This window comes from Globicephala melas, chromosome 1 (genome assembly GCF_963455315.2).
Source record: "Globicephala melas chromosome 1, mGloMel1.2, whole genome shotgun sequence".
Lineage (NCBI taxonomy): Eukaryota > Metazoa > Chordata > Mammalia > Artiodactyla > Delphinidae > Globicephala > Globicephala melas.
Genome location: NC_083314.1, coordinates 122462281 through 122486394, shown reverse-complemented (window position 1 = coordinate 122486394; position 24114 = coordinate 122462281). Strand labels below are relative to the sequence as shown.

Below are 24114 nucleotides of genomic sequence, written 5' to 3'. Positions count from 1 at the left end.
TCTTATGAGTTTGGTTAGAAGGGACCAATTTGCCTGGGCCCGTTAACCTCTGGTTGACCACATAATAGTCCAGTTACTGAACACAAGAGTTGTGTGTCAGACTCTGGACAATGACAACCGTTAAGGAACGACACACACACTCTAACATTAAGCTGAAACAGCCATTCAGACTTAACAATACAATATTTTACAGAGTCGTTGTGAATATTAAATGAGTTAATATACATTAAAGTGCCTAGCATATATTAGATTCTCAATAAACATTAGTTTATTTTTCAACTCTTTAAGCCATATGCAACTCAACAGGGGAAAAGACTCAAGTCTGAAAAATTTCCAGATGAACTGAAATGATCCTAAATTTTTTCCCCCACTCCATCCTAATCTATCCCTAACCCACCCTCTTCTAAAGAGTATCCTTTTTAATGGTTTCTCATTTGTGCAATAACATTTTATCATTGTCTTTGTAGTTTATCATTCAGTAATGCTTAGAAGATGAATGCAAATCAAAATGATATCTAAAAATAACCTTATATATTCTGAGGAATAATTTAAAAGCTCTGATCTTGGGCAAGTCACAACCTTTCTCCATGTCTGTGTCTCATTAGTCAGTAACTATGCCTTACCAGCCCATCCTATAATATCTCATGGTGTTCCTTCCATCTCTAAAATCTACTAACTATATTCACCACTGAATCCTAGCACTCAGCACAAAGTATGTGTTATTGACATGTATGTTGAATGACTGGATAGATGTATTTTAAGATTATATTTTTCTCACAACTCTCATAAACGAGCCCAATTTTTACAATAAAGAAAATGGAAATCAGTCACTAACTTGCTATCCATAAAAGTTTAAAGTTCTTATTTAAAGAAACATGATTGAAAGAAATTCATTGACTGATGGTAAAGAACAGATTCTCACGTAGGCTTTTTTAAACGCCAATCTTAACACCATTATAACGGGTGGGTGAGTGAGTAGGTGAATTGATGGACCAATTGATAAAATACCTTATTCATACAAAAATATACCCTGATAAATTTTTTAAGAGTATAAATTTCCAGGCCAGTTTTTTTTTTTTTTTCATTGTTTTCCCCACCTCTGAATGCTCAGAAAACCTTGTTCACAATAACTAATTCAAGAAGTCTATCCCTCTGGAGTTTTTGTCATGTTTAAGAAATTAGGACAAAAAAAAAAGAAAAAGAAATGACGACACCCTTCAATACTGACTATCATCACAGTACATAAGAGGAGCTTGCATTTGTGGCTCTTTAATTCTGTAGTGGCATATTTATTTTCTAGATGTTATCTTTAGCTTTTTATCTCACCCGTTCCACATTGATGACCATAAAATAATTGTAAATAATAACTTTCCCACCCCTTTCACATTTATTAATAAACAATTTCAAAACTGTGGGGGATTTTTAAAAATTCAATTTCAATTTATTACTGATGACATAAAGGAGAATTCTGAACAATCATCTGAAAATTAATATACAAAGTCAAGAATAGGAAAACTTGAGCTTACAGAAAACGTTTTATTGCCTTTTCTAGTAAACCTCATGCTTCCAGAAAAAGTATTAGGATTATATTTGTTTTGTTTCTTCTTTTATCCATAATCACTGTAGACTAAATGAAATTATTTATATTTTATACACTTTAGTTTCCCTCAATTAAATTTAGTTCAGTTTAATAAATATTATTGACTACCTGCTGGGAGCCAGCCACTATACCAGGTTCTTAGGAGTCAAAGATTAAAAAGACATATATTCTAACTCTCATGAAGTTCATAGCTTAATTAGTATATTGTTTTTTGTTTTATAAAACCTCTGGCTTCATTCTCATTCCAATCAGAATTGCTCTACTTTTACCAGTTGTATATTTTGGGGCTTAATATATTACTGCTTTAAGAGGTTTGAAAAATCACTGGTCTGGAGGAAGCAACACATTTAAAGACAATGTTGTACCGGTAATAATTGTACTTTCTCAGCCTGGTTTCCTCAGAACACAGAGCCTAAGACAAAGAAGTATGATTCAGGGGACAAGGTTTAGGGAAGATGGAGCAAAGACGGGAAGGAAGGAAAGTCAAAAAAAGATTTGTTATTGAATTGACTGGCCACCCATACAGATGGTTGGATACTCAGCCTTATAGGACACCTAATAACCTTCCAGGGGAAGAAAGCAGGAAGCATTTACTCATCACTCTGCTCTTCATTGGTCACGGGTGTCCCCCAGGGCAATAACTCCTCATCATTTCTTGTGCTGCACATGCTTGAGTGCTGGGCAAAATCCCAGGGGTGCCCCATGCTATTTCACCATCAAATAAAGAATCCATGAAGGTTAGAGTGGGAAAGTGAGAGGTTAAACTGAGGCAAGGCACTGTCAAGTTGTATCTGCATGAAGATGGACAGCATCTTCACAGAAATGGTCAATGCAGTTGTAGCTGAAATAAGAGGTAAGGTCAAGTAAATTTGAAATGGTGCAAGAAGCATCTGATACAAGTATACAGAAGGAACAGAAGCAGAACAGAGTAGAGAATAATTAACTCTGCCTGGAGGGAGAGGAGTCAGGAAAAGTTTCACAGACATATAATCCCTCAGAAAAAAATTTTAAATGGCAAAAGAGAATGGGTATTCCAGACAGAGGAACAATTTATATAAGACACAGAGGTTTGAAACAGCCAGATGTATTTGAAGAATTGTAAGAAAATCAGTATTCCTGGAATTGAAGAAGTAGTAGATAAAGTTAGAGATGTGGACAAGACTCAAAACATAATGAATTTGATAAGCCATGTTAGGAGTTAACTTAGTACCAGAAAAAAGGGAAAGTTATTTGAGTGATTTTAAATGAAAAAGTGAATTTGAGAAAAGGTGTAAATGGAATAATACTGATTAACATTATTATATTTGTGAAATGAGAAGTGGGATGTTTGTAAAGGATGTAGGAAACACGAAAACATAGAGTGTTACTTTTACATAGACTATGCTGTGTTAGGATATATATTGTAAGCCCTAGAGCAACCACTAAAAATAATAATAAAGGGTATAGCTAAGGAGTCAACAGAGGAAATACAATGAAACACACATGCAAAAAAAATATTCAATAAACCTAAAAGAAGTCAACAAATGAGCAACAGATGAAAAAGTAGAGGTGACAAAATGGAAAAAAGAAAAGTAGATGGTACACTTAAACCCAGATATTTCAACGATTATACTAAATGTAAATGGATTAAACACCCTCAATTAAAAGGACAAATCAATGCAATATGGTTGAACCTTACAGATATTAGGCAAATTGAAAGAAATTGGAAATAAAAGAGTACATACTGAATAATTTAATTTAAATGAAATTTTAAGTCAGACAAAACCACTTTATATTGATAGAAATCAGATCAGTAATTGCCTGGGACAGAGGGTTGCAAGAGACTGACAGTTTGAAACTGTCAAGGTACAAGAGTGAACTTTGGTGACAGATTAATTGGTTTGATGGTTTATACAGCTCTATACACTTTTCAAAGTCATTGATCTAGCTACTTAGAATGTGTGAGTTTTATAGTATCTGGTCTTACATTTAGGTCTTTAATCCATTTTGAGTTTATTTTTGTAGATGGTGTAGATGGAGAATGTTCTAATTTCATTCTTTTACACATAGCTATCCAGTTTTCCCACACCACTTACTGAAGAGTCTGTCTTTTCCCCATTGTATATTCTTGCCTCCTTAATTGTAGACTAATTGACCATAAATGTGTGGGTTTATTTCTGGGCTCTCTATCCTGTCCATTGATCTATGTGTCTGTTTTTGTGCCAGTACCATACTGTTTTGATTACTGTAGCTTTGTAGTATAAAACTCCTAGAGGAAAGCATAGGCAGAATGCTCTTTGACTTAAATTGCAGCAATATTTTATGGATCCATCTTCGAAAGTAAAGGAAATAAAAGGAAAAAATAAACAAATGGGACCTAATTAAACAAATGCCTTTACACAGCAAAGGAAACCATAAACAAAACAAAAAGACAGCCTACTAAATGGGAGAAAATATTTGCAAATGATACGACCAATAAGGGATTAATATTCAACATACATAAACAGTTCATACAACTGAACATAAAAAAATATATATATATATATATATATGGGCAGGGAATTTCCTGGTGGTCCAGTGGTTAGGACTTGGCACTTTCACTGCCAGGGCCCAGGTTCAATCCCTGGTCAGGGAACTAAGATCCCACAAGCCATGCCACATGGCAAAAAAAAAAAAAAAGAGAGACAGAAGAACTGAATAAACATTTTTCCAAAGAGGAAAGCAGATGGCCAACAGGCACCTGAAAAGATGCTCAACATCGATAATCATCAGGAAAATGCAAATCAAAATCACAGTGATATCACCTCACACCTGTCAGAATGGCTATCATCAAAAAGAACACAAATAACAAACACTGGCAAGGATGTGGAGAAAAGGGAACCTTCGTATACTGATGGTGGCAATGTAAATTGATGCAGCCACTGTGGAAAACAGTATGGAGGTTTCTCAGAAAACTAGAAATAGAACTACCACATGACCCAGCAATTCCACTCCTGGTATATATCTGAGAAAAACAAAAACACTAATTTGAAATGATACATGCACCCCAATGTTCATAGCAGCATTATTTATAATCACCAAGATAAGGAAGCAACCTAAGTGTCCATCAACAGATGAATGGATAAAGAGGATGTGGCATGCATATATTTATTTATTTATTTATGTATGTATTTATATTTATATATTTATACATATATATATACACACATTATACATATATATGTGTGTATATATACATACACACACACATATATCATACATACATGATGGAGTACTACTCTGCCATAAAAAAGAATGAAATTTTGCTATTTGCAGCAATATAGGTGGACTTTGGAGGGCACGATGCTAAATGAAATAAGTCAGACAGAGGAAGACAAATACTCTATGATATCACTTATATGTGGAATCTAAAAAATACAACAAACTAGTCACCATAAGAAAAAGAAACAGACTCACAGACAGAGAACAAACTAGTGGTTACCGGTGGTGGGGGTGGGGTGGGGGGCAGCACAGAGGTGAGGGAATGGGAGGTACAAACTACTGTGTGTAAGATAGGCTACAAGGATGTATTACACAACACAGGGAATATAGCCAATATAGGTAGATATGCAGTAAAATCTTGAGAAATTGTATTAAAATTTTTAAATTTAGAAAAACAAGAATGTGTGACTTATTGTGTAGGAATTATACCTAAACAAAGTAGATTTTCAAAAAAAAGCAAACAAACATGTCTCAAGTTTCTGATTTGAATGAATCAATAAGTGGTGATGATGGAGACAGTACAGGATCAAGAAAAAGTTTTGGCTTCACCTAAGAGGGTTGTTTACATGGACTACCAATTCAAAACCACAGCACTATGCTAGGGGCTGGGAGAGAAAGAATGAAAAAGATACAGTTCCCCTATCTCGAAGGGTCAGGATAGTCTAATGGAGGATGTATGAAAACAACCTAGTTTAACATGCTATGAGAAATGTTCCATTAGATTTATGAACAAAGTGTTCTGGGAGTGAGATACTTATAATAAAAATACTCAAAATAATTAACAATTATTAAAATAATTAAATTAAATTTAAATAATTAAATTAAAATAATTAAAAATACTCAAAATTCCTCATCAATTGGTAAAAACAAATGTTTGTATATCAATACCATAGAATACTATTTCAACGAGAAAAAGAACCAAACTATTGAACATGCAAAAACATAGATGAATCTCCAAATAATTATGTTGAGTGAAAGAAGCCAGACTCATCCCCCTCAGAAAAACATCCTGAGGAACATGGACTTGATAGAGTATGGAATACAGGAAACACGTAGGTATTTGGTAAGAGACACGTTAGTTTCTTATACTTTAAGAGAGCAAGCATAATTAAGGAAAACGGTTTTCTGCTTTTCCCTAAAGTGGAAGGAATACGTGGAAGGGAGGAGTGGGACATGGTGACCTATAGCTTAACTTTGCATTTTTTCTATCTAATCATCAGCTTTACCTCTTGTAGTACCCTGTGATTTAGCACCGGTTTCTGAATATCTCATATCTAGAAAGTTCTCTGGTGTTCTGTCAAGACAATTTTCACATTTGACAAGTATTACCTGAGTGTGAAGAAGAGGCAAGATAGGCAGAATATCATCTCTAGGAAAATAAAATTTTAAAACAAGGAAAGAAAAAGGACATGGTTCACATTTATAAGGCTTAAATGTTTCCACAACGACTAAAATCCAAACCACACTCTATTCATAACTTCCAGCTATGAGATCAAGCCCATACACATTATATACATAGTACGTGCAAGTATCCTGGTCAATTGGACTGGGTGTCATTCACTTGTTCAAGAATTCAGTAGTTGTGAAACAGCATTTTTTCAAGTATTAAATATGATATGAGTATTAATTGTTATTTATGAATATATTAATATATAATTTGTGGTCAGTGAGTCAAACATTAAGAATCTACTTTTTCAGTCTAAATTATTAAAGCTTCATTATACATTAGCCCACTCCAAAAACATATAAATTCAGCAGCCATCTATTGAGCACCTATGAAACATGCATTGTGCTAGGTTCAGAAGTGAAATAAAGCATAGCCTCTGCCCTCAAAAAAAAAAAAAAATCTAATGATAACAATTTGATAAGTGCTACGGTAAATGTATATAATTGGCACAACAAATGCCCTTCCAATTCTGATCTGTTCCTTCACATTTTTCATTTTTATTACTTCCTTAGAAGTAACAGCAAGACAGTTGAGCAAGATGTTCAAGTAATAGCAAGAGCACTGTAGACTTTACGCCTGAGAGGTTTTAGAAACATACTATCTAAAATTTTTATCACTTGATAAAATGTAACACAAATTTTCAAATTACTTTACCAAAGATTAAGTGTGTTGCTTATGCAGACATATCAGTTATTTTCTGTTGCAGATTTCAGACTGCTGCGTAGAAATTAGCACAGATATTGCATTGTACTAAAACCAACAGAAGTGGGTATTCAAAGTAAGCACAATTCACTGCCCTCTGTCATCTATGAGCATGAAGGGTGCACACAGTTGATTTGCTGTTCCACTCAGAGAAAAGGAAACACTCAAATATAAATAGTGCCTTAATAGTGTTGGTTAGCTGCTTTTTAAAAAGAAAAAAATTTAAAGATCATATTCAGAGAATCCCCAAGCTTTCATATAGAACTACAGGACATGGACTGTGTATACTTTTCTCCTATTATCAATGATTTTGCGGTATTTTGATGTAAGCCCTGAGACCTCAATATTGAGGCACTGTCATAAAATCAACACTGTCTAATCATGAATGTGTAAAAAACACATTCATGTGGAATCAGACCCATCCAAGGAGAAGGAAAGTGCAGAGTGATCTCAGTCACACATTTCCCCCCAAAATCAACATAAGATAATAGGTTATTATTATTATTATTAAACAAAACTCAGATAATCTCAATGATAGCGACTGAAGAATTCCCAAAGGTATCAGAGAGTCAGTGTACAAACACCAGTGCTTACTGACCATGTGCCACTTTTCAGGCACTGTGGTAGATGTGCAAACATTTACTTACTCACAAGAAGTCTATTATCAATTGATAAGAAAAGTCTTACAAGCACAAAACCATGAAAAATCAGAGTGCTCTTAAAGTGTTAAATTGAACTGTACAGAAACTGTAGTAAATAACCAGTTCTTAATAAGTAATCACTGTCTGGCTCAAACAAGTGTAATAGGAAATCATGATGAGCAGTCAGGGAAAAGAAAGCAGAACTGAAATAGGGTTCTAAATGACGGACAGAATATGAAGAAGAAAAGTAGAGTCTAAATACTAGGAATCACACAGGCAAAAGACAGAGCTAGAAACACACACAGGTTGTAGGAGTTGGCTGGGTCACAAAAAGGACATCTCTGGCTTTCATGGTCAGTTAGCATCAAGCACTGGGTATGAAAATGTTGGACAATTAAGTTAGAGGCACTGAGTACTATTTTGAGAAGTCTGAATCTGATCTAGTGGACGGTAGGTAATTATTGGATGTAGTAAAGAAGAAATGAGCAGTCAATACACGGATGAAGACACCTAGAATAATAATAAATAGTGTATAATAATAAATAATAATAAGCCTCAAGTTTGAGGGGAAAGATACTAAAGCCTTGATGGACGTGAGAGAGTGGCCAAGATGTCAGTGAATTACAGTAAAGAGAAGGGATAGGGATGATTTCCAGATAGCATGCAACTCACACGAGATTTGGGGGATCTATGACACACAGAGCACGAGAGAATGAGCAGGTTCCATGGGAAAGGGTTCTTTGGAAGAATCAGGTTTCTGAAACAGCAGGGAAATGGTAGAGGAAACACTCACAGGAGTGAGGAATTGGAAGAGTTGGTGGGATTTCAAGTGGGCTCTTATGAAAACTAAATGAAGTAATTTATGACACATAAATGATTGAATGGCATATCCAGGGCCAGTGTTAAACCTCACCCTCACACCCTTACAGAGAAGTTCTCATTCTTTAAAAACCAAAAAACTCTTTATGAGTTTAAGTGGTGGGTGGGAAGAAGAGGAAGGAAATCTTCTTAGTCTTTCTAAAAAATACTACCTCATTGCATTTCCATCCATACTTCTGAGTGGCTTGATCAGGGTCCTTAAAATCACAGTAGTTTCATGAACATTTATCCCTTTACCATAAAACATCCTCTCAAATATAATGAAATTATTCATGATGGTTTATGATGTAACTTCAGAAAAGTTGCCAATCCCTGGACTCACAGAATGGGAGAAAATATTTGCAAACCATATATCTGATAAAGCACTCGTATCTAGAATATATAAAGAATTTTACAACTCTACAGTGAAAAGACATATAGCCTAATTAAAAAATGGACAAAGAGATCTGAAGAGATATTTCTCTAAATAAGATATACATATGACCAATAAACACATTAAAAGATGTTTGACATCATTAGTCATCACGGAAATGCAAATCAAAACCATAATGAGATACCACTTCAAGTCCACAGGGATAGCTATAAGAAGAAGACAATAACAAGTGTTGGTGATAATATGGAAAAATTAGAACCCTTATAAATCGCTGATAGGAATGTAAAATGGTACAGCCATTTTGGAAAACAGTTTGACAGTTCCTTAACAAAGTAAATGCGGAGTTACCATATGACCCAGCAATTCCACTCCTAGGTATATTCCCAAGAAAAATAAAAATACAGTTCCACAGATAAACTTGTACACATATGCTTATAGAAGCATTATTCATAACAGTCAGAAAGTGGAAACTCAAATGTCCAGCAACTGATGAATGGATAAACAAAATATGGCAAACATTTCTAAACAATTGAATTTTATTTGGCCATAACAAATCTGAATGAAATGTCCAGGATAGGCAAATCTATAGATATGGAAACTAAGTAAGTGGCTGCCTAGGATTTGAGGGGGTTGGATGAATGAGGAGTGACGGCTAATGGGATTGGAGTTTCTTTAATGGGGGACAAAATGTTCTAACGTTGGATTGTGATGATGGTTGAACATCCTGTGAATATACAAAAAAAATATGGACACTTTAAATGGGTAAATGGTCTGGTATGTGAATTAAATCCTGAAAAAGAATATTTCACAAGAAGTTTTAAAATTTTGGCAGGTTTATGTTTTTCCCAACAAAGTTTTATCTATAGTGGATTGGGTCCTCTACCTTCCTGTGCCCCAAGACTGAGCAAAAGCCTTCAGGAATGCAGTAACCTCAGTTTCTGCTCAGTTCCTCAGAACAAGCTAGTCCCTCAAAAAATATTTATTTATCACCTACTATGAATCACCTACTCTACTGACAAATGGGCTTACACTTTACTGAGATTTCTAACAGTTACATTTTAGATGTATGCATTCAGTGACCAAAACCTAAACCAGGTTCATAATAAATTAGGTACTCAATCCAATTTAGCTACATCTAATGTAAAAATTCTAAGAAGATTAAAAATCACCCCTGATTAAAACTGTTTTGCTCCAAGACTCCCATACATCTGTCCATGGGCTAATTCAACACTCTGCTAGCCATTTATTTGTGGCTTCTGGCAGCAAACAAGATGTCAGTGTCTATTTCCGTGGATCACTTTTGCCTGAAATCTTTTCTATGCATGATCCAAATTTACTGGAATCACAATCTGCTCTCTGTAATATGTGAAAAAGTGAAGAAACCAATTATGTGTAATTAGTCATGGCGTCTCACTGTACTATCAGAGTTTATTATTAGCAAATTCCTTGACAATAGAAAGGACAAGAATAGAAATATTTTATTTCAATGAAGCTAGGCTAGGGTAATTTGTTCAAATTATTCTTACCCTAAAAAAAATTACTCTTACCCTAAAAAAAATTACTCTTACCGTTCTTAATATTTCCTGATAGTAGTTAATGCAAATTGGTATACTTTACATGCATTTGTCATTTCTTTTTATTGTCCTTCTTCTCCCAGGGAATGTGGATGCTATGAGAACACTAACCTTGGTATTTTTCACTACATATCTCCAGCACCCATAACATCCAATACTGCAGGGCTTAATATTCCAATATTATAAATGATCAATAAATATTTAATGAATTTGTCACTTAGGAGGGAGTGAGAGAGTCTTATAATCCTTGGCTGAATAAAATTAAAAACAGAAAATCAAATGCTTTAAATTTTAACTATTTTATATCACGAAATCCCTCCAATTTCCTGAGGTTCCCTGATCTACTATAGGCAGAATAAGATCTGACATTTTCAACAAACACAGTGATCAAAAATGTTTGAGGTTATCATTTACTGTCATATTATGGTTATTTTTAATTTATTGATTATTTTTATAATTTACCATGAAGTGATGGCTATAATCTGATTTGCACTGGAATAAGGGAAGTGCAAAAATTTTATTTGGAGATACAGGTTACATCTTATCAAGAGCCATGTTAATGTAATATTTTTCATTATAACAAACACAACTTTAGGATCTTTCAATAAAATTTTGATAAATACTCTCCTAGTAGATAGTCATGTTAGGTTCTAATATTTCCCATTTTTTATTATTAATGTTTTCTTTCTCCTTTGCCCCACCCACATCATCACCCCAAACATCTTGTTTAGAAATAATTCCAAAAATTATATCACCATTTTCACATAATTTTCTTTATTATTTTATGACAGTATTTGAAAGTAATTGCTAAGATAATACTGTAACTTTTATTTTTCTCATCCTTATGAAAATTTCCCTTAATCTTTACCTTCAGCCAGCTCAGAATCTATATCCTCCCACAATCTCTTTCTCTATCAAATGGGTGACATCACCCACTTTTCTTAGCTAAGATTTTTTGCTCCTACGATTTCTTCTAGCTATCATGACACCACAGTAAGCCTCAATATGTGAAACAACACAAGAAACAGCTCACAGGAAAACATGTGAAGTTTATCCAGATATATTTGTATATTATATTTCAAAAATTGTGTCTGCTTTGAGATTGTTTAGAGTTACTTTCAACTACTGAAACTTCTACATGTTATTTTTTTCTCTTTGACAGACAATAATTAGATTCTATGGAATTTTAAATATAGGTTACACATATATTAATATCATTAAGATAGTATAGTTTAACATAAGATAGTTTTATACAAGACCATTTCATAAAAGTATGAAAATATCATTATTCACAGTAGCAAGGTATGGAAGCAATCTAAGTGCTCATTGATGGATAAATAGATAAAGATGTGGCAGGTACACACACATACACACACACACGAACATTACACAGCCATTAAAAAGAATGAAATCTTGCCATTTATGACAACGTGGATGGACCTAGAGGTATTATGTTAAGTGAAATAAGTCAGACAGAGAAAGACAAATACCATATGATTTCATTCATATGTAGAATCTAAAAAATAAATATAACAAAACAGAAACAGTCATAGATACAGAGAATGAACAGGTGATTGCCAGAGGGGCAGAAGGTGGGAGAATGAGTGAAATAGATGAGGGAAATTAAGGGTATAAACTTCCAGTTACAAATAAGTAAGTCAGGGGGAGGAAATGTACAGTGTAGGGAATACAGTCAATAACGTAATTAATAGGCTTCTCTGGTGACGCAGTGGTTAAGAATCTGCCTGCCAATGCAGGGGACACGGGTTCAAGCCCTGGTCCAGGAAGATCCCACATGCTGCAGAGCAACTACGCCCGTGAGCCACAACTACTGAGCCTGCGCTCTAGAGCCTGCGAGCCTCAGCTCCTGAAGCTCACACGCCTAGAGCCCATGCTGCGCAAGAAGAGAAGCCACCGCAATGAGAAGCCCACGCACCACACGAAGAGTAGCCCCCGCTTGCTCCAACTAGAGAAAGCCTATGCGCAGCAACAAAGACCCAACATAGCCAAAAATAAATAAATAAATTTATTTTAAAAAATAATGTAATTAACACTGTTGTATGTTATATATGAAAGTTGTTAAGAGTAAATCCTAAGAGTTCTCATCAAGGAAAAATTTCTTTTTCTTTTCCTTCTTTTTGGATCTCTATGAGATGTTGGATATTCACTAGAACTGTGGTCATCATTTCACAGTGTACGTAAGTAAAATCATTATGCTGTACACCTTAAACTTATACAGCGATGTACGTCAATTATACCTCAGTACAACTGGAAGAAAAAAAGTATGCAAATAACAGAATCCCTGCTTTGGTGGGAAAATAAAAGGATTTTGGATGTAAGTAGAGTTTCACAGTAAAATCTCAGGGATAGTTTTTCTGGGAGATGTAAAACTAAGTTAAGCAATTGCTGAGGTTAACAGTTTAAGACCAGTTTCCTTACCAAGTCACTAACACTGAAGAAAAGTATAAGATGATAAGTGTAAGTGAGTATTTTTTAAATACTCATGTGTATTTTAATGGCACACCTGAATAAGAAAGGGCCTTATTCAGAAACCATTCTGTAAAAGTAGTTTATCTATTGTACCTACTCTGAACTCCAAAATCTTGAAATTTTCTATCTTATCATCCCATTCAGATATGTTCTTTAATGGTCTTTGGAAAAAATTATTTTTATATAACAAATGATAGCCAAAAGGATTAGTTGAACGAATACCGTAAGATAAATCATATATATACATATATATATATACAAATAACTTAAAATATGCTTTCATTCTCCATAAGACAAGCCAGGGTCATGGTCTTGGTATCAAATGTAAGAGAAATGGTTATATTTGTGTGAGCTCATCATCCTAAACCATATAATAACTGAAAATAACACAACTGTTCCATTACATTAGATATGGAAGCATTTGACTGTTTCAGTTTTCATAAAGGTGTCTGAAAATTACACAAGCAGCTTATGATTTCCAACTCTGCTTAAAACCAAATCACAAGAAGTTTCTTCAAAAAGTTTGATTGGAAAATATTCAGATTAGTAATACAGTACATAAGGCAAAAATCTGAATTATGCTGCTAAAATTTAAAATGTGTACCCTGTAGCATAAAGAAAAAAAAAAAGACTGGTTTATTTCCCATGTCTCTACATACTTAAATGATGTGAAACTATATGAAAAGATTCTTGCCATCAAAGTCATCAAAACATATTTTCACCTCATACAACAGCATACTATCAAATATACTCTGGCTTCTTGTTAAAAGTTATAATATGCCAATGAACTATCTTGACCCAGGAACTAATGTAATCTAACACTAAACCCAAAGAAGCAGTACTGATAGCGTCTACAGGAAAATTAGAGCTGTTTCTCCTTTTGGGAGAATTTGTTTCAAATTAAGCATTCTGATTTTATGCTGAAGTGATCCACTAGGGTGAGGGAAGAGCAAATTTGATTTTTGAGCATCAATCAATAGGCATTAAAGCACAAGCATCAAAAGCTTATCAATTTGGCTCTGAAGATTTGTGAATGGATCACCTTCCTCTCATAATACCCCCAGAAGGAATTTCAGTATGTACAAGTGACCTGGAACCATTAATTTTGAGAATGAAAGAATAAATGACTAAAAGTTATTTATAAATTGTTGTCCACTTACAAACGTTTATCTGAAGTTTCTACCTCATATTAAACCTTAATGAGGTTGCCTACCCATCAGCATCACTAAGCGAGCCCATTTTCAGAGACCATGACTGGTGAGGGAGTCTTTCGATCTATTTCCATCTGAATAGTCTCACATTAAATTATGCTGAAGAAAAAGCATTCACATTATTAAAAGGATGCAAAACACTGATTAGCTCATCCTCAAAATGTTTAATAAGATCTCAGCAGGAAATTAAGGGAAGTCTAGAGAGAACAATCAAGCTCTAACTAAATAGGAAAATTCACCTAGCCTCACAAAATTGCCATTAATGTACAAAGTTACAGCAGCAGCAATTATGGCCAATGCTGTACCCTCATGGATGGGAACTCAGAACTAAAATGTATTTCAGAGTGTTTTGTAAGAGTGGGATCATTCAGTAAAGGGATTCAACTTTACGTTAACGTTTGCTATACTGAGGTCCAGCACTTTTCATATTAGAACTTGGCAGAACTGCCCTTCCAGATGGCGCTATTCATTTCCATACTTCACTACACACATTCCTTTCTTCTTCGCTCCAGGCAGTAGAGTGGAAAGGCAGACAGTCTTTAGTGTCAGGTCCAGATTCAAGTAAGTCCTTGCTTTGCACTTATTAGTTTTGCAAATCATTTTACTTCTTTGACTCTCAGTTCCCTCCTCTATAAAATGAGGGTAATAATTCCTACCTCTAGGAACAATTACGAGAATTACAATTACAGATACAATGTATTTGAAGTGTCTGGTACTGGAAAGCTACTAAATAAATATGAGATGCTTTCCCTACCTGGTACAGATAGAGTTTTATAGGTAGTAAAGTAACATTTGAGACACAAACTTTTGAAATTTTGTGCAATTCAATTTGGCTTCCAAAACTTAATATTGAAGGTACTATTTTTCACACTAATGTATTATTCAAATGTAAAAACAAACAAAAAAAAAAACTAAAAAGAAAAAAACTTTGCTGTCTTTAAATAGCATACATTCTACTTCAGGCTATCTGTTCATGACAATGAACCAGGAACATTATGCAGTAATGTGGCACTTCTGAAATCAGTGTTTGAAGCCTGTGTGAACTGGGAGAGAACAGAATGCCACAGCACCAGAAGTTATTGAGACTCAGTGCCCGATAATTAGAGTACCAATTCATAAAAAATTAAAAGGGGCAGAAGTTTATCCCAGTACTGTTCTATTATGATAAAAATACATGTGATTGTCACCTCAAGTCTACTTGTAACAACTAAAATTCTTCTATAAGATTCAGAAGTCATTTTGATAGAATCAAATTAGCAATAAAAATGCCTTTATTTTTCAAAGGTCTGAGACTGAGTCTATTTTTTTAAAAAAAGTCAATTCCAGCCACAGTTAAAGCAGAATATGTGTTGTCTTTCTTATTGTAATTTTTAACAGTCATGCAAAATAGCACTGTCCCAAAGCTCCAACATCAGCATGAAAATAAACCATCCTGCTAAAAGGTAAATATTTTTATGATCTCTAACAACCTTTTTATTAAAACCTTCCTGAAAATGTAGCTAGATTTTTTAAATAACTTAAACATGTGTATACATGTGAATGATGTGTAAACTATGTTACTAATTTAGTTTGATACAATGCAGAATACAACAGAAAAGATTCCATTCAAAAAGCTGGACAGACAGTGCATTTCTTTGACTAGAGTCAATAAAAGATTTTAGCACAAACTTAAAGAAATGGTCCTTACATATTCTGAAAGTAACAAGTAACAACAGCTTACATTTATTTAATATTTAAGATAGTCCAGGACAGAACTTAATCGCAGTGATTCCATGGTGTAGGTATTAATATCCCTAGTTTACTGTTGAGAAGAGTAAAGCAAAAGAAGTTAATTAACCTGTCCAAATTTGGATTACAATTCATAATTTTAAGTGCAAAGTCTAGATTTCAATGTCTGACTCCACAGCCCACACTTTTAGCTACTATGTTAAGTTTCTCCATTTCTACCTCATATTTTCACTGGTCAAGTACTGGATGGGAATGTTGAATGGATGCAAAGGTGGATATTCAATCTCTACGGTCTCTTTCAGGCTCCTAAGCCTAATGATTATATGATCTTGGAAGTGGATAAATTTAGACAAAGTCATATAATTTCTGAGGTATTCAGGTATCCCTGGTTTCTTCAGGATGCTGCACTTTTTTCCACAGCTAGATGTGGAAGGAAAATGTGCTACCTTCTTAAGTGCAGCTCTACCCCATAAATAATAACCTCAGAAGTTCCCCCCAGAAGATGTACCCCCTGTCCTGGCATTAGAACTTTTCATATAATTTGCTAAGCAGAAATATCTGACAGTAACCAAGCAGCAATATTCTAATTATATTACTGTAGATTATAAGCAATGATGTATTTTTTAAAAAGAATGGGTGAGATCCGAAAAAAGGTGTTCTTAAGTTACCTGGGGGCTTTTGAGGAATTGTTCGCTCTAAAATCCTAAGAGAGCAGAATTCCTATAGAGTAGCCTGCTTGCATATTGTTGGATGGCAAAAGAAAGGAAAAGAATCTTCAGGGTAAATGAGTAATAGGTAAAAATGTAGAAAACTAGAAGAGTGTGATAACATTTATAGCAGTTGCTAACAGAAGAGACAGTGGGAGGTGACCTTGAAGGGATGTGTGAAATTAAAAAAAAAAAAAGGCTTAAGATTTAGCGTCTGAAAGAGCAACTAACATGCTAGAATAATTCTATCAATAAATGCTGTTTAATAAGGGTGGGGAAGGGAGGCGAAGGCCAGTTATGAGGTAATTTAAGCTTTCCCACTTCTCGAAGATTGTTGTTTTCTGAATTAATTTTATTCCATACAGATATCCAAGGGAGAAGAAAAATAGAATATAGGCTACTTACTATTGGTAGAGTAATTTCTCTGAGATAGTAGCTCATAACTTATTAACGTGTGGCTACAGCTACCTTACAGTTGCAGTAATGAGCACAGTCTTTTCAGCATATAGTTAAATACAGGTAGCTAGACACAGGGTGTCCTTCCCCACTAATAATGCTAATTTCTGGCTTGGTACCTAAGAAATTGACATTGTGGGAAAGCATTAAATTTTGTTTTGTACTTTTTCTCCATACAGGAAGCCTTCACATGGAAGTCAGCAGATCAACTGTTGTGGCTACAGCAGTAAATCAGTTTAAATAGAAATTCTAATGTACAATTTGAAAGCTCTAAGAGTCTCACTTAAGCTCAAGACTTTATTATCAATGAAGGGTGTATTACTTTCTATTTTTTTAATTATTCCCATTGAAACCTCTTTAAGGACTAGAACCAAAAAAAAAAAAAAATTTTTTTTTTTTTTTCCAAAATGAACCCAAAGCTTAACCTTCAATAGGTTTACACAGTTCCTCACCAACTCTTCTGAAGGACACAAATGATCAGAAATAGTGACAGGATAAGTAGATGATAAAGCAGAGTTCTTCCCAATAACCTATCTAGCTTACCCTCTCAATTCTAACTGGTCCAGATGCAGGCCTTTCTCTTTTTTACTCTGTCTAGTATCTTTCCTACTTTGAGAGATTCCTAAGAGCTTGATGTCTTTCTTAGAATTTTTCCTTGCTTCCCACTTCTCCATACTTCTATCTGCTTTTTCCTCCATATTTCTCAAATTAGCCCTTAGATTCCTAATCCCACAGTCTCCTACAATAATGCAGACTGAAAAATCACACTCACCTGCAACTGCTTCTGCCTCATCTCCGTTCCATCTATCCCTCACAAAAATAAAACATCCTAAGTCACAACATTCTCCCTTAAATAAGTTTTTAATTTCCCTTCAGGATTCAGAGGAATCTGATGGCTCCCGTTTGTTTCCCACATCAAATCCAAACTCCTAATTATATAAATCAATTATCAGCAACCTCCATCAATATTCACGTGAACATCTTACAGTTTGAGTTAATGAACACACACACACACATCTGTGTTTTTATATGTACTCATGCTTGTTTTACATCATTTTGTCCTCTCTCAGGAATAGAAGGCTTCTCTCGAGTCAACCAGTCCTCCTCACATGCCTCTTGAGGAGCGTTTGTGTTCATTCCGTTTTCTCCGCTAGGAATGCCCAGCCCCAGCATTCTGTTTTCAAATTGATTTCTCCTTTACCCAGCTCTCATCTCACTCCCTTCCTGAAGCCATCCCTGATCACCCATCTGCAAATAACTTCTCATGCCTGCTAAGCCCCACGGCACGTACATCTCAGCCTCTCTTAAGAACACTTCAGGGACTTCCCTGGTGGCATAGTGGTAAAGAATCTGCCTGCCAATGCAGGGGACACGGGTTCAATCCCTGGTCCGGGAAGACCCCACATGCCACGGAGCAACAAAGCCCGTGCGCCACAACTACCGAGCCTACGCTCTAGAGCCCACAAGCCATAGCTACTGAGCCCACGTGCCACAACTAGTGAAGCCTGCACACCTAGAGCCCGTGCTCAGCAACAAGAGAAGCCACACAAAGAGGAGCCCACGCACCGCAACGAAGAGTAGCCCCTGCTCGCCGCAACTAGAGAAAGCCCACACACAGCAACGAAGACCCAACGCAGCCAAAAATTAATTAATTATTTAAAAAAAAGAACACTTCAAACATTCTACTGCATGGATTATCTACCCTGTAGAACACAAGCTCCTTGCAGGTTAGAATTCAAGGCTAATTCATGAGTCTATCCCCCACAGATAATGCCTGGCCCACGGTAAATACTCAATATAATATTGATTAATCAGATTCAGATTCAGTATAATAAAAGTACTCAAAGTTATCTGTTTCCTCTACCTGAGATTTAATTAAAATTATAATAAAGGGAAAAAAAACTAACCCATGATTATCTCCATTTTGGTTCCTCAGCAGCAGGCTCTTGATAAGCATTCGAATTCAACCAATTTATGTGAGAAGGAATCCAGGAACTTCAGTAGAGGAGGGAGAGCGTGAGTCACGAGAGTCACAGAACAAGGGAGAGCCAATAGAGGGTTCATTATCAAACAAGATACTGTAAGCACCTGGGGCTCAATCCTGCTCAGCAGCTCTGGAGCCTGGGGAGAACTCGCACCTCCGAGATACTCCAACAGAGGAGCAAGGAAGCTAGGGTATTTACCCACCAATTCCTGAAAGCCATCGGTTGAGGGCTGGTGGGAGGGGACATACCCTGGCTCTTCTAGCCGGCCTGCACGGGCCGGCAGCGCAAGCTCCTACAGCCAGACGGCCCCCTCACGCTAAGAGTTGCAGGTGCTGGCAGCTGAAAGATGGGATGGGTACTGGAAAACTGGAGGTGATGAGAGGATATAGGTACCAACTGCATATACCACAATAGCAAAACACAACAGGGAGGGAGCCATTAGTGGACATGAATTTGCAACAGATTCTTGGAAGACAGAAAGTAGATGGAAGGCTACTGACCAAGAAATCAGAGAAGAAAGAAACAGCCCAGAATACAAAGGGAGAAAGGCTGAAGATCAGGAGGGGGGTGGGAGGGGGCGGGATGCAGGGGAGCTCAAACTGCTTTATAAAATCCCAGTCCCAGACAGGATTGAGACTCAGAAATTGAGAGTGAAACATAGGGCAGAAAACAGGGATTAACAGCAGGTCTGTTTTGCAAGAGTTGGCAAACTGCAGGCCACCACCTATTTTTCACAGCCAGTTAGCTAAGGATGGTTTTTACATTTTAAAGCATTGTTTTAAAAAGACAGAAACGGGGCTTCCCTGGTGGCGCAGTGATTGAGAGTCCGCTTGCCGATGCAGGGGACACGGGTTCGTACCCCGGTCCTAGAAGATCCCACATGCCGCAGAGCGGCTAGGCCCGTGAGCCATGGCCGCTGAGCCTGCGCGTCCGGAGCCTGTGCTCCGCAACGGGAGAGGCCACAACAGTGAGAGGCCCGCGTACCACAAAATAAATAAATAAAAATAAAAATAAAATAAAAAGACAGAAACTGTATGTGGCCCACAAATCCTAAATATTACTATCGCCCCTTTACAGAAAACATTTACTGATCCTTGGTTTAGAGAAGAGTCAAGCTGTACAAGCCCCTCCCCCATCCCAGGAAGGTCCCTCCCACATCCCAGGAAGTAAGACTGCCCGAGGCCAGGCAGGTAACCCAGCACAAAGGTCTGAGCTATCTTCTCTGATCATACTAAGAAGTAAGGCATTAAGTCTAAGTGTTAGAGGGCTGATTAAAGCCTTCCTTGGCCTGGTCGTTAGGGATTCCCAAGCTTAATGGCTGGTACCCCAGCCACGAACCAAAAAGCAGAGGATGCCAGTCAGAAAAACATCTCATGTACCCAGAGCCCCCAGTCAGTTTCATTCTTCCACATAAACAGTCCACCAAAATCACCAGGCATTTGAGCAAAGCCTGTAATGTTAAATGAGAAAGATAGGGCTTCCCTGGTGGCGCAGTGGTTGAGAGTCCACCTGCCAATGCAGGGGACACGGGTTCGTGCCCCGGTCCGGGAAGATCCCACATGCCGCTCGCCCGTGAGCCATGTCCGCTGAGCCTGCACGTCCGGAGCCTGTGCTCCGCAACGGGAGACGCCACAACAGTGAGAGGCCTGCGTACCGCAAAAAAAAAAAAAAAAAGAAAGATAAATATGAACTAGCAGGAAAAAATGACCCCACGAGAAGCAATGATAATCCAGGGGATTTAAGAGAACTTTTTAAAACGTCAAAATATTATTCTCAGATTCCAGAAAACATAAACAGGAAGAAGATATTATTTTAAAAAGTAAATAAGAAAGTGCTTTAGATGAATAATATAATTCAAGAGAAGTATTAGAAGATAAAACCAGGGAAATCTCCCAGGAAATAGAACAGTAGGACAAAGAAACAGAAAATATGGAATAAAGAAAAAAAGAGGATTAAATCCAGAATATTCAATACCCACTAATAAATTTTGGAGAAAAAGGGAGACAGTACATAGAAGGGAGAAGGTTATCAAAGAAATAATACAAGAAAATATCTTAGAGCTAAAGTAAATACATACATATATAAATTGTTTGATTGAAACACAAAGGATAAAGAAAAGGTCCTAAAAAATTCCAGAGTAAAAAACAGGAAATCAACAAATAATATTAGTCTGACATCAGATTTTTTTTCATCCACAAAACAAAGTGCTAGAAAACAATGAAGCAATACCTTCAAAGTTCTGAAAGCAAATGATTTTCAACCAAGGATTCTGATTTCCAGCTAAATGAATGGGGCAATTAAGCATGAAAGTAGGATAAAGACGTTTCTGGTTTACAAGATGTTTTCCTCCTGTGCCTCCTTCCTTAGGAAGTTAACTTGAGGATGTAAACTAGAAAAGAACATAAGATCCAAACAACAGAGAGTGCTGTTCAAGAGAGTGAAAGTTAAGTCTCAGGAGGACAGCTTTGGAAAGGCCCTAGAGAGGAGCCACTACAGACTGGACTCAGGGGATGCAGTGCCCCAGGAGGGAGGTCCCCAGGAGGAAAAGAAGGCAGGGTGACTGAACGGATTGAGAACTCTGAAAGAGGTAAGGATATGATAAAGTCTATTGGTGGGATGTTTAAATAGATAATCCATTGCAATTTGATGCTAGGTACATTCTCTACTGAGTGACAGAGAAGTCCTAACATTAGATCCATAGACAAGGAAGTGTAATACCAACACACTATATACGGCTTTGCAGTAAATATTAATGGAAATGTTGTTTTATTGACTTGGAAGATTGGGAAGTAGAAGATGAAAAGAAATGGAAGAAAGAATTAGAGTTATAATGTGTTCATCTTACAAAGTGGGTAGTTAAGAGTACTGTCCATGGTTAATGGAATAAGAAATGAAGATTTAATTATGTTTTCAAGTACCAAAGGTAATCTGTATGGAAACAGACTACAGTTGTCCCTCGGTATCCACAGGGGATTGGTTCCAGGACCCCCTGGATACCAACATCCACGGATACTCAAGTCCCTTATGGACAATGGTGTAGTACAGTCTGCACTCTGAATCTGCAGATTTGGAACCTGTGGATACAGAGGGCAGACTGTACTGATATAATTAATTATATGTAGATAAAGGGGAATGGGAACATGAACAGTGGTGCAAATAAATTCAGTCCTAATCTAACATATCAAGAAGAAAATTAAACTTTTAAAAATTAAATAAATCAAGGTATAGTGGTATGTGTATATATAGGCACAACATCCAGCCACACCCTTTCCTACCCCCAGAGGTGGCCAACCTTTAACAGTCTCTGTTTTGATTCTTCTATTAGTTACTGCTGTATCTCTAAGGTATTGTAGCTTTTATTATAAATTGTTCTGTATTGCTAGACTTTTTTAACCAATGAATTTAGTATTTCAATAAAATTTAATGTTCATCAATGCATGGATAAATGAAAATATTCCTTAGCGTGTCCCCATCACAGGTAATGTGAAATGAATGTGTTTAAATGTTGCTGAGTGTGATTGACTCCTAAAGCTGGCAGTGACCATACATAAGTGAAGTGACTCCACCCCAGATAGGCCCTGCTGCCACCAAAAATGATGTAGGTTTATTTTATGAAACAAATAGAAGCTGCTCTAATAAATATCATGTAAATAAGTACAAGAATTAAATGGAGTATAATTCAAGTAATGAAGCCAGAAAAAATGTTTCCTTCCTCTTCCTATGAGAGTGTTTGCTGCTTTGAGAAATATGTACAATGTTTTCACCATACTGAGGTTCAAATATAGGGCTTGCATCTTCTACCTAGTTCTAATACTTATGGTAAATATAATTATGCACCCCAAGCACTGGTACACCCAGTTCATCAGCAAATATGGCTAGAGACTGTCAGCAAAAGTCTCAACTCATTTCAGCCTCAGCTGAATAAGCTTCATGAGAAACATTTGGAAAAAGAGAACATGCCAAGAAAATAGAATACATCAAAGCCAACACCTTGAATTGCACCTAGGAGTAAACTGTGGAACTAGAGGACAAAAACAATGTTCTCCCTGCGGTTTATCAGGCCTCTCTCATTTTCTAAGTTGCATTTTCAAAAGTTTTTCCAGATAGACTACATTGCAGCAATCTAATCTCAAGGAAGCCTGCCCAGAAAATATACATTGATATTGTTTAGTAAATGATCTAAATAGTGCTACTTGGCTTCAGTCTATCTGACTTAAGCAAGAATACCCTAATAGTAAATTATTATCTGTCACTGAACTTGAGACCTTTTCTTCTTCTGTGTCAGCTGAAATTTTTGCAGTTTTAAATAACAGATAAATCTTGATGAACTATTTAAAATAATAAATATTCCTGGTACTAAACTGTAACCCAGCAGTGCTGATAAAGCAAATTGCTTAATAATGTAAGAGCAGAAGCAGATCTGGCTCTTAGGCAAAACTGTGGAGCAAGTAACCTTCAGTGACCCACCTCTATTGGAGCTTCACTCCTACAGTAAGCACCCCATAATCCAACACCTGCACCCTTCAAGATCAGTGCAATGCTATTTACCTTACAAAGCACATCCCTCCTAGATGTGGCTCTATTCTCTCCTAGGTTCAGTCATTAGCAAAAGCCGTAAGCCCATATTGGAGGAATAAGTAATGCATGAAAATTATTTAAACAATGAAAGACACTAAAGGAAAAAATTTGATTTGCATTTATGAATAGTTATATGCCACATGCTGAAGAAATAATAGGAGTCAACACAAGAGAGCCTGTTGGGTCTTTAAGTGAATGGTAGCTCTACACATTCCTTCAAGGTCATAAACAAGGACAATGAAGAATGAGGAAGTCTTAGGGACAGGTACTCCGAAAAGCATAGTCCAGGGAAGAGGGGTATTATCGCTCCTATTTTCTAAAGAACACTTATAACACATTAAAATGCTTATTAAAGTTTACACAAGTAGAAATCCAAAAATCATTTTCTTTTCCTAAAACTACTTAATTTCTACATCCTCCACATTTTGAATAGTTAATCAAGCTTCTTAACTCCAAGTCATTCATTGTTTCAATGCACCCTAAGATTAAATTCCCTCAACAAA

General features: G+C 36.2%; 1 protein-coding gene and 1 non-coding gene across 7 annotated transcripts in view; one reads left to right on the top strand and one right to left on the bottom strand.

Moving 5' to 3' along the window:
• Nucleotides 1-24114, bottom strand: part of SLC44A5 (solute carrier family 44 member 5) — a 377697-nt gene that overhangs the window by 327589 nt on the left and 25994 nt on the right. The gene's annotated exons all lie outside the window — the stretch shown is intronic.
• TRNAE-UUC (transfer RNA glutamic acid (anticodon UUC)) lies at nucleotides 4143-4214 on the top strand. The gene has a single exon. It is a non-coding gene; the product is annotated as a tRNA-Glu (tRNA).